The sequence below is a fragment of the Crocuta crocuta genome, unplaced genomic scaffold, assembly GCF_008692635.1.
Source record: "Crocuta crocuta isolate KB4526 unplaced genomic scaffold, BGI_CrCroc_1.0 scaffold89, whole genome shotgun sequence".
Lineage (NCBI taxonomy): Eukaryota > Metazoa > Chordata > Mammalia > Carnivora > Hyaenidae > Crocuta > Crocuta crocuta.
This window is the reverse complement of record NW_027551559.1, coordinates 6,137,794-6,146,861: the sequence shown is the minus strand read 5'-3', so window position 1 is coordinate 6,146,861 and position 9,068 is coordinate 6,137,794. Positions and strand designations below refer to the sequence as shown.

The window sequence follows — 9,068 nt, the reverse complement described above, 5'->3', positions numbered from 1 at the left end:
TGCCCTCACCTCAGGAAGCAGGTGGCTCCAGTGTGGGGCGTGAGTGTAAATGGGATCCCAGAGGAGGAACATCAAGGGCACCCTATGCTATTTCAGGAAACATACTTGATCTGGTAAGTCAGTGTTTCCTAAAGCATGACATGGACTGCTGCAATGTTGTCACTCCGGACGTCTGTTAAAATGCAAATTACTGAGGTATGTCCCAAGCTGATCACACTTTTCTGAAAGCAAGTCTCGCAATTTTGTATTTCAGACGTGCACCTTTGGTATTCCTTAGGCATCCTTATGTAAAGTTTGCCAGCAGAGCTGTAGGTAAGTCAGGGTAGCTCCGGAAGGTTTAAGCAGAGGGCTGCCTCATGCAGGTGCTAGAGATTTGAATTGTGTGCTAATTGGCACTCCATAGACTGGCAGTCTCCTCTCCCTAGAGCTCAAGTGACTTGTCAAGCAACTAGAGCTGCGTGCCATTTCCTGGAGAAGCCTCTGTTCCATCGTCCTTTCTGTCACAGTAATCGTGGACGTCCGCATTAAGATGAAGCCCACGTCAGCCCAGGTTCCCACCACTCTGCTGATCCACGGGGGTCTTAGAGCTTGAGGGAGAGATGGGCGGTTGATGTGTGAGCCACTGTAATCTGGGAGTGCCCGCTGCCATGGCATTGCCCACCTGCGTCTCTGTAGTGCCTTCTGCCAGATGCATAGGAATGGGGACCACCCTACTGGGTTGGGGGCGGGGAAGACAGAGTTTGCGGAAGGGTCCAGAGTTGATTGAGAAACAGAGCAGAAGAAGCAGGCGTGGAGAAGGAGGAGAGAGCACAGATGCAAGAGACATTAAAGGAATATTTTTTTTTACATCAGATGGGTCATGTGCCTGCGTCATAACAAGGTTTAAGGGTAGCACATGTCGTACAACAGCGTAGACACCCAATCATCACGCTTATGAACTACAAAAGGATCTGGTGAGGATGTGGAGAAACAGGCACCCTCCTACACTGTTGGTGGGAATGTAAACTGGTACAGCCCCTCTGGAAAACAGTGTGGANATGAGAGACTCTTGAATGCTGAGAACAAACTGAGGAGTGATGGGTGTGGGGGGGGAGGGGGGGATGGGCATGGAGGAGGGCACTTGTGGGGATGAGCACTGGGTGTTAAATGGAAACCAACCTTGACAATAAACTTATTAAAAAAAAATAAAGGAATAAAATGACCAGAGCAAAGTGAATATCAGATGTGAGAGGCAACATACACATTGAGGAGGTGCGTCCTGTTGCTGCTTTTTGGATGCTCAGGTAGCGGGAGGCGACACCAGATTGATACCAAATGCGTGGAAAGATGGGGGGGTAGGATCATTAGGGAAGGAAGACCGGGAATTCCTTTTCACCAGTTCCTAGGATGTGCCTGAGGGTCCCCTAGGTGGAGATGTGTGCCTGGCAGCTGGCTGTAATTGCCTGAACTCTGGAAGGTGGTTCTGAGCTGGAAACAGACTCCTCGAGGAGATGTTGACCTTAGGGGATGGCGCCCACCACGAGAGCCAGTGTGGCCACTTACTTTGAATCTTGTGAGCGTGAACATAAGACCCTGGAGAGCACCGAGAAGGAGTCCAGGAAAGCCAGGGCGTCTTGAGGAAAGGGTAGAGATGATACAGATAAGAGGGCAGCACGGAGAGATTCTTGCAAATAGGAGGGAGTGATTCAAACTATCAAAAGCCTCAGAAAAAGTCATGTTCTAGAAAATTCAAGAATGTTCCTGGGATTCAGCAGTTGGGAAATCATCACCGACTTTAGGGTGTTTTCATAAGGCAACTTAGTTTGCAGGAGGCGTATGAATGAAGAATGTATCGTCAGCGAGCAAGCATCACAAGGAGCACCGGGATGGGTGGTTAAAAAGCGGTTGCTGCGCCCAGGTCCCGAAGGTGGGGGCTCACTAGTTCATGTGGGGTGGATTCAGGTGATCCCTGAAAGCTTCTCCGGGAAACTGATGGACATCCAAGTTTGCGATTTGCTTATCTTTCAAGAGACTTGGTGGAGATAAAGAGGAAAGGGATGAGTGAGAGATAGAGAAAGGCAGGCATCCCGTTACTGCTGAATCAACAGGGAGACACCCAAGGGACGATGGCTGCAGTGAGGCCCCAGAAGGAGGCCCGGAGGAGGGTGTGGGTCCAGGCAGAGAACCGGAGGGAAGTCTCCGACTTTAAAAGCCTTGTGGACACAGTGTGGGTGTAGAGCTAAGGGATTATGTCCAATTGGGGTGGTGAAGGGGAGGCCTCGGTTTTCTTGAAGTAGAGAAAGAGGAGTGTCTAGGACAACATGCAAGCAAGGGCTGAGTAGGAAGGAGACCAAAAGGGAGTGACAGAGGTTTGAGGTGGTCTTGAGGGGCCAGAAGTGGGAGCTAAGTTGTATTTAGGCTACTTTCTGCTGGTGCCAAGATTGGAGACTGTGAGTTTATAGTGGTTCTGTCTCAAATCCATGGGAATCCTCTTGAATTGCGTGCCTGGCATAGGATGGATACGATAGAGGGCATCAACCTCATGACTGCAGGGCACAGCTCGTGTGGTTACCAGGGGACTGGGAGGGGGAGCTTCAGATCATCTGAGGGGAGCTCTGGCTGTCTAGAGAAGGAAGCAGTGCCGGCAGCTAGGCTGATGGGTAGGCGCCAGGAGTGAGGCACCCATGTTGTGTCAAGATGAGGCTGTAGGAAGTTGGATGGGAAGGAGGGACAGGCAGCAAGTTTGAGATGTTTGAGGTGCATTGGTTCACATGATCAGAAAGTTCAAGGTTATGGCCACAGTGATGGGGGTGAAGGTCAGTGGTCCAAGTTCATGTGTCTAAGAATTGTTATAGGTCATGTCCATGAGTATTTTTTTTTTTAATGTTTTTTTTTAATTTATTTCTAGGAGAGAGAGAGAGAGACAGCGTGAGCAGGGGAGGGTCAGAGAGAGAGGGAGTCACAGACTGACACAGGCTCCAGGCTCTGAGCTGGCAGTCAGCACAGAGCCCGACTTGGGGCTCGAACCCACGAACCGCAAGATCATGACCTAAGTGAAAGTCGGACGCTTAACCGACTAAGCCACCCAGGCGCCCCGGTCATGTCCATGAGTATTGAACTATCTTAGAGTCATGTGAGAGTCTCTGAGCTGGGCCCCAGTGGCTTCAGTGAATGTTGAAGGGACTGAAATCCAGATAGCTGGCTGTCCCACCTTTCCCAAGGTGAAGGATAGAGCCACATGGTCAAAGTCTTTGCACAGAACTCAAGACCAGAGCCCATTCAGAGTCCTACCAGTTCCTGATCCAGTTTATTTTTCTTCTGATAGTGGATGTTTTAGGTCAGTTTAATAGTAAGTCATTATTCAATTTTAAACTAATACCATGATGAATTAAGAAATGGGAATGGTGTCTGGGTGGCTCAGTCAGTTAATCAGCCAACTTCTGATTTCAGCTAAAGTCATGATCCCGGGGTATTGTGGGGTTGAGCCACGAGTCTGGGCTATGTAGTTGGCTTAAGGTTCTCTCTCTCTCTTTCTCTCTCTCTCTGGTCTTCTACCCTGCTGTGCACACACTCTGTCTTTCTCTCAGAAAGGAAGGAAGGAAGGAAGAGAGGAAGGGAAGAAGGAAGGAAGGAGGGGAGGGAGGAGGGAAGGGAGGGAGGAGGGAAGGGAGGGAGGAGGGAGGAAGGAGGGGAGGGAGGGAAGAGAGAGGGAAGAGAGGGAGCAAAGAAGAAAGGAGGGAAGAAGGGAGGAGGGAAGGAAGGAAGAGGAAGGGAGGGATGGAGGGAAGAGAGGAAGGAAGGAAGGAGGGAGGGAGGGAGGGAGGGGACGAGAGCTGGGGAGGAAATCCCGAACACGTCGCCTGCTTCACCCCTGCCTTTGCTTCAGGCCCCAGTGCTGAGAACGCTCAAGTGAGAGGCCTAGTGGGACTGTGTAAGCTCGAAGCCTCACTTAGGAAGGGCACTTGTGCACAGACTATCCCGGACACTCACCTTCAGTCACGCCTATGGTTAAAATAAAGCTCCCGAAGACAGGCTCAGCTTTGAGCTTGACATTCTCACCGACACAGCCTTCTGCCCAGGGACAAGCGCTCCTTTCACAAGGGAGATTGTTAACAAGAAATGAATCCGCGAGCTTCCCCAAGAGAGAAGCCTCACATCCCTTGTCTTTGTTTCTTCCAGGCACATGCTCTGCACTCCGTATGGGCTCCAAGCCCCCCTCCCTCCTCCCTGCCTTCCTTGGGTCCCTTCCTCACTTCTGCCCCCTCTGTCCCCTCAGCAGGACACATGGAGTGTGCATGACTGTATGAGTTTCCTAAGGCGGCTATGACTTACACTGATTTATTCTCTCACAGTGCAGGAAGCTAGACTAGTCCAAGGTCAAGGTGTCAGCAGAGCCACGTGCCCTCCAAAAGCTCTCGGGAGAACCTTCTTCTCTTCTCTCCAGCTTCTGGTGGCCCCCGGTGCTTCTTGGCTGTTCCATATCTCTCCAATCTCTGCCTCATCTTTACGTGGCTTCCCTGTGTCTTCTCTTCTTGCAAGGTCCTGGTCCTTGGTCATTGATTTAGAGCTCGCCCCAGTCCGGGATGATCTCATCTCTGTTGTGTAACCTAATTACACTGCAAAGATGTAAATCACGAGGGGTGTACCTTTCAACCCACTACCGTTGAAAAAATGGTACCTGAGCAAAACCTGCTTGTGTGCTTTTGTGTTGTGAGTTCGTTCCCCCCTCCTAGCTATAGAGTCAGCTCCTGGGGGGAAGGAGTGGGTCTTTTGTTTCTTCCCTTCTCCTTTAGTCCCTCTACCTGGGGTACTCGGGATACTTCCCGCTCAGCCTGACCTGCTCCTCTCAAAGGGCAGACTTCCTCTGACCTCGTAACGCTTAGCTCAAGACTCCCCTTCCGGATTTCTCCTTCACTCGCTTCCGTACAATATCCGCTCTGCCTCTCCGACTCCAATCTTTCTTGACATCATGGTCTCCATAAAGAGGTTAATTTTTCTCAGATTGGTCTGAATTCCCTCCTTATTGGTTTGCCAGCCTATTTAGGGTACATTCCATACATAGCTTTCGTGTGTGGTCTCAACTCATGCATTGACTTTACAGCAAACACTCTCAGAAAACTGCACGTAACAGAAGCTTCTGCTACAACGCAGGGAAAGCTGTGTTTGCTAACTCAGTCGGGCTGTCCCAAGCATATGAGTCAGCCTCACATTTGGCTGCATGAAACGGAAAATCAAACTGCGGAGGCTGAAACAAACGGAAATTTATTTGCCTCCAGTAAAAAGAAATCCAAAGGTGGACGGGACACTGACCTTGGTGCGGAAGATCTGTGAAATCGGGACTGCCGTTTCCGGAGTCCATTGGCTTTTCTCTCACCATCATATGGAGGCTGCTGCAGATCCAGCCATTTCATCTACATTCGAAGCAAGCGGGAGTAGGAAAGTGAACTTTTCCTGTGAGTTGTGCCTGCTCCTTTTTAGTAGGAAATTAAAAGCCAATGCAGAGACTCTTTCTTTTCTGAAGCTGATTTGACTCCTACCTGGTTCCACTCCCAGGTACATGGGAACCTGGGGAAGCAAGTGTGTGGGTTTCTAGCCTTCGTGGGAACCTAGGGAGAGGGGGTGGGGAAGCCTCGATGAGCTAATCACCAGCATTCGCTACTCCTCCGAGAGCTTATGGGACCCCACGTGTCCTGGTCCCTACAGGTCCTCACCACACCACCTGATGTCCTGCCTGATGACTGATAGGAATAGCTATTAATTTAGTTGGCAGTAATTAACTCCGAAGTACATAATTTACCAGACGGCAGGACTTTTCCCTTTAAATACACAGATGAGGGGCGCCTGGCTGGCTTAGTCGGTTAAGCGTCCGACTTTCGCTCGGGTCATGATCTCGCGGTTCGTGGGTTCGAGCCCCGCGTCGGGCTCTGTGCTGACTGCCAGCTCAGAGCCTGGAGCCTGTTTCAGAGTCTGTGTCTCCCTCTCTCTCTGACCCTCCCTGCTCACGCTGTCTCTCTCTCTCCTAGAAATAAATAAAAATATTTTAAAAAAATAAATAAAAATACATACACACATACACACACAGATGAACGCAGTTTAGAATGTGGTGTTGGGGCCCCTGCCACCCACAGAAAGCCCCAGTGCAGTTGTGCTGAAGCTATTGTTAAGCCTGAAGAAGACTGTCCTTCAGCTGAGAATACGTCGTGTTTATGGGCGTGCCCACCGATGTTTCAGTACAGGTGTTAATAGAGAGTGTGAAGGAGAACATCGCGTCTGGGGTGGCCCCTGCTGTCATTATGTCACGTTACCCAGAATTCTCTTCTCTTGGGCTCTTCCCCTGTGAGCCCGAACCTAATGGCGACGTGGGGGGAAAATGAAGGAAAGACCTGAAGAAAAAATGAATTATGCAGAGAATGGTTCATGTCCATTAGTTAATTCATCAGTCATCAATGCGATATGTAAAACTTTAATATTTATTTATACAGTTTAATTCAATTTAATATATTATTTTTTAAAAAGATAGTTTTTTATTTTTTTTTAAGTTTATTTTATCTGTTTTGAGAGAGAGAGCACAAGCAGGGAAGGGGCAGAGAGAGAGAGAGGAATCCCAGGCAGGCTCTGCACTGTCAATGGGGAGCCCGAGGCGGGGCTTGAGCTCATGAACTGTGAGATCATGACTTGAGCTGAAATCAAGAGTAGGATGCTTAATGGACAGAGCCACCCAGGTGTCCCCTGCCCTGCCCCAGTCAAGGACCATTGAAATGCAACTCTTTATTAGTGAAGGCTCTACCTGGGAGCATTCTTTTTTATTATTATTGAAGTATAGTTGACATACAACGTTATATCCATTTCAGGCATGCAACATGCCGATTCAACGATTCTGTACCTCATTCATGTATTCTATACATTACCCATCGCCCCCACCTCCTACCTGGCAACCATCAGTTTGTTCTGTTTTGAAATATCTGGTTTGACCTTTGTCTTGTTTATTTTGATTTTTAGTGTCTACATAGAAGTGAAATCATATATTTGTCTTTCTCTGTCTTATTTAGCCCAGTGTCCCCTTGGCCCATCCATGTTTTTGCAAATGGCCAGAACGCATGTTGCGGGCGCTGAAGTGTAATTCCTTTATTCATCCAAACTTTATCAGATTTGCTATCCAAACACTATCAGACCTGGGATGCCTACATGCTCTGACAAAAGAGAGCAAGAGAATGACCTATAAGTTTAGAATTCTAGTTTATTAACTGGTTTTAACTTTATGTTTTCTGCTTATACACTACTGAATGTTTGCTAGGTTTCAAAAGGGAATTTATGGGTGCAGTATGGATGGGGGCTCTGTAATCCTGAATGAGGACATGCAAAATATTCCTTTGGAATTTACAGGGAAGCCCGCCCTCCCGAGGATATTTTTTTCTGACGTCACACTATGAACATAGTGTCTTCTGTCCCTTCCCCTGGCCTGAGTTCAGCTGTTCCTTGGGTCCCCTGAAAATCCCATTTGTCCGTTCCGGTGTGAGAACCTGAGATTGGCCTTGGCTCAGCTCATTAACCTCCCTCCATCTCTGTCCCCTGACCTTATTACCCCATCACTCAGTCTCAGCCGTATCCAGGCTCATGGTCTTACCCTCTGAAGACTGTTCATCTCCCTCCAGGTCAGCGCAGGGCCCTCCCAAATGAGGGGAAGGGTGACTTTCCTTTGGTTTAAATAATTACACTACACCTCACATTTTTAGTTTGAAATAGCAAAGCCCACCTCCTTGGAGGAAACACATCCTCATTAACATTAGCCATTATTCCATCCATTATTATGTTCTCAGCTCTTCTCTCCACGTGAATTGTTTCTTTGTTCTGGCAGAATTCAAGGTTAGTCATCCACTTCAGTATCTGTCATTAGTTAGTTTCTCCTTTCGCAGTGCACAGCGTATTCCTCTGGGGAGATTTATGTTAAAATAATAATAACTTACGGACTCTCCAGGCACGGGTCCCAGGCATGTACATATCCTTTTAAATTGCCAATTGACTCCAATGCACAGTCAATTTCAGAACCTTCTTCAGTGAGCTCTTGTGAGGAAAGGACTTGCGTGAAGCCTTATCTTGCCTGTTCCATTCCTGAGGACAAATCAGAGGAGGTATTTGTATGGTAATTCCAATTGCAGTGTGCTTTAAAATGGGAGTCTTCAGTACCCTAAAGGGTCCATAGTTTGTGCATGAAATCTGCATCTGTCTGTGATCATGATGTTTTCATTGGATTCACTGTGGTTATGAAAGATGGCAAGAGTCACTTGCAGAATTGCGTGTGATCCATGTGCGTTACCAACGGAAATATTTGGTTAAGAAGTCTGTATTTAAATCTGTGGCTGGTAGAGTCAGAGATAAATTGATCTTAATTTGAAGAATGATGTTATCAGTCAGGAGATGTGTCTCCCAGGGAGGCGGGTCTACAGAGGTAGAGTTTGTCCACTTGGGAGCATTCTCGCCTACGGGAGTGGCCCGCAGCCTGGAGAGCTCCCAAGTGGAATCTTGTTAGTATCATATCTTTTTTTTTTTTATTTTTTAATGTTTTATTTATTTCTGAGAGAGAGAGAGCATGAGCAGGGGAGGATCAGAGAGAGAGGGAGACACAGAATCTGAAGCAGACTACAGGCTCTGAGCTGTCAGCACAGAGCCCGACTTGGGGCTTGAACCCACGAACTGCGAGATCATGACCTGAGCCAAAGTTGGATACTTAACCGACTGAGCCACCCAGATGCCCCTTCTTTTTTTTTTTTTTATACCTTTTAAAAAACATTTTTTTTAATGTTTTATTTATTTCTGAGAGAGAGAGAGCATGAGCAGGGGAGGTCTTATTAGTAAATTAAACTTCGCCAAACTTAGGAGGCTGATCCGTTCTAACAAAAGTGAAATATAATAATATTTAAACCCAGGGAGTTAATTTATTCATTTCTCATGAGGAATATGACTGTTGGGCAGACCAGACCGTTGTTTGAAACTACCTCCCACCTTCTGCCTCTGTAGCAAGAAGCTACCTTATCCAGAGATCACCCCTGAGCATGGAGATAGCACAGGTGATGTTGAAGGCATTGTTTCTT

At 47.8% G+C, this 9,068-nt stretch overlaps 2 non-coding genes across 2 annotated transcripts; one reads left to right on the top strand and one right to left on the bottom strand.

Annotated features, from left to right (window-relative positions):
• Positions 1-846: 846 nt before the first annotated feature.
• On the bottom strand, positions 847-950 carry LOC144219469 (small nucleolar RNA U13). The gene has a single exon (XR_013331430.1). It is a non-coding gene; the product is annotated as a small nucleolar RNA U13 (small nucleolar RNA).
• Positions 951-5,818: 4,868 nt separating this feature from the next.
• Positions 5,819-5,903, top strand: TRNAE-UUC (transfer RNA glutamic acid (anticodon UUC)). The gene has a single exon. It is a non-coding gene; the product is annotated as a tRNA-Glu (tRNA).
• Positions 5,904-9,068: the final 3,165 nt, after the last annotated feature.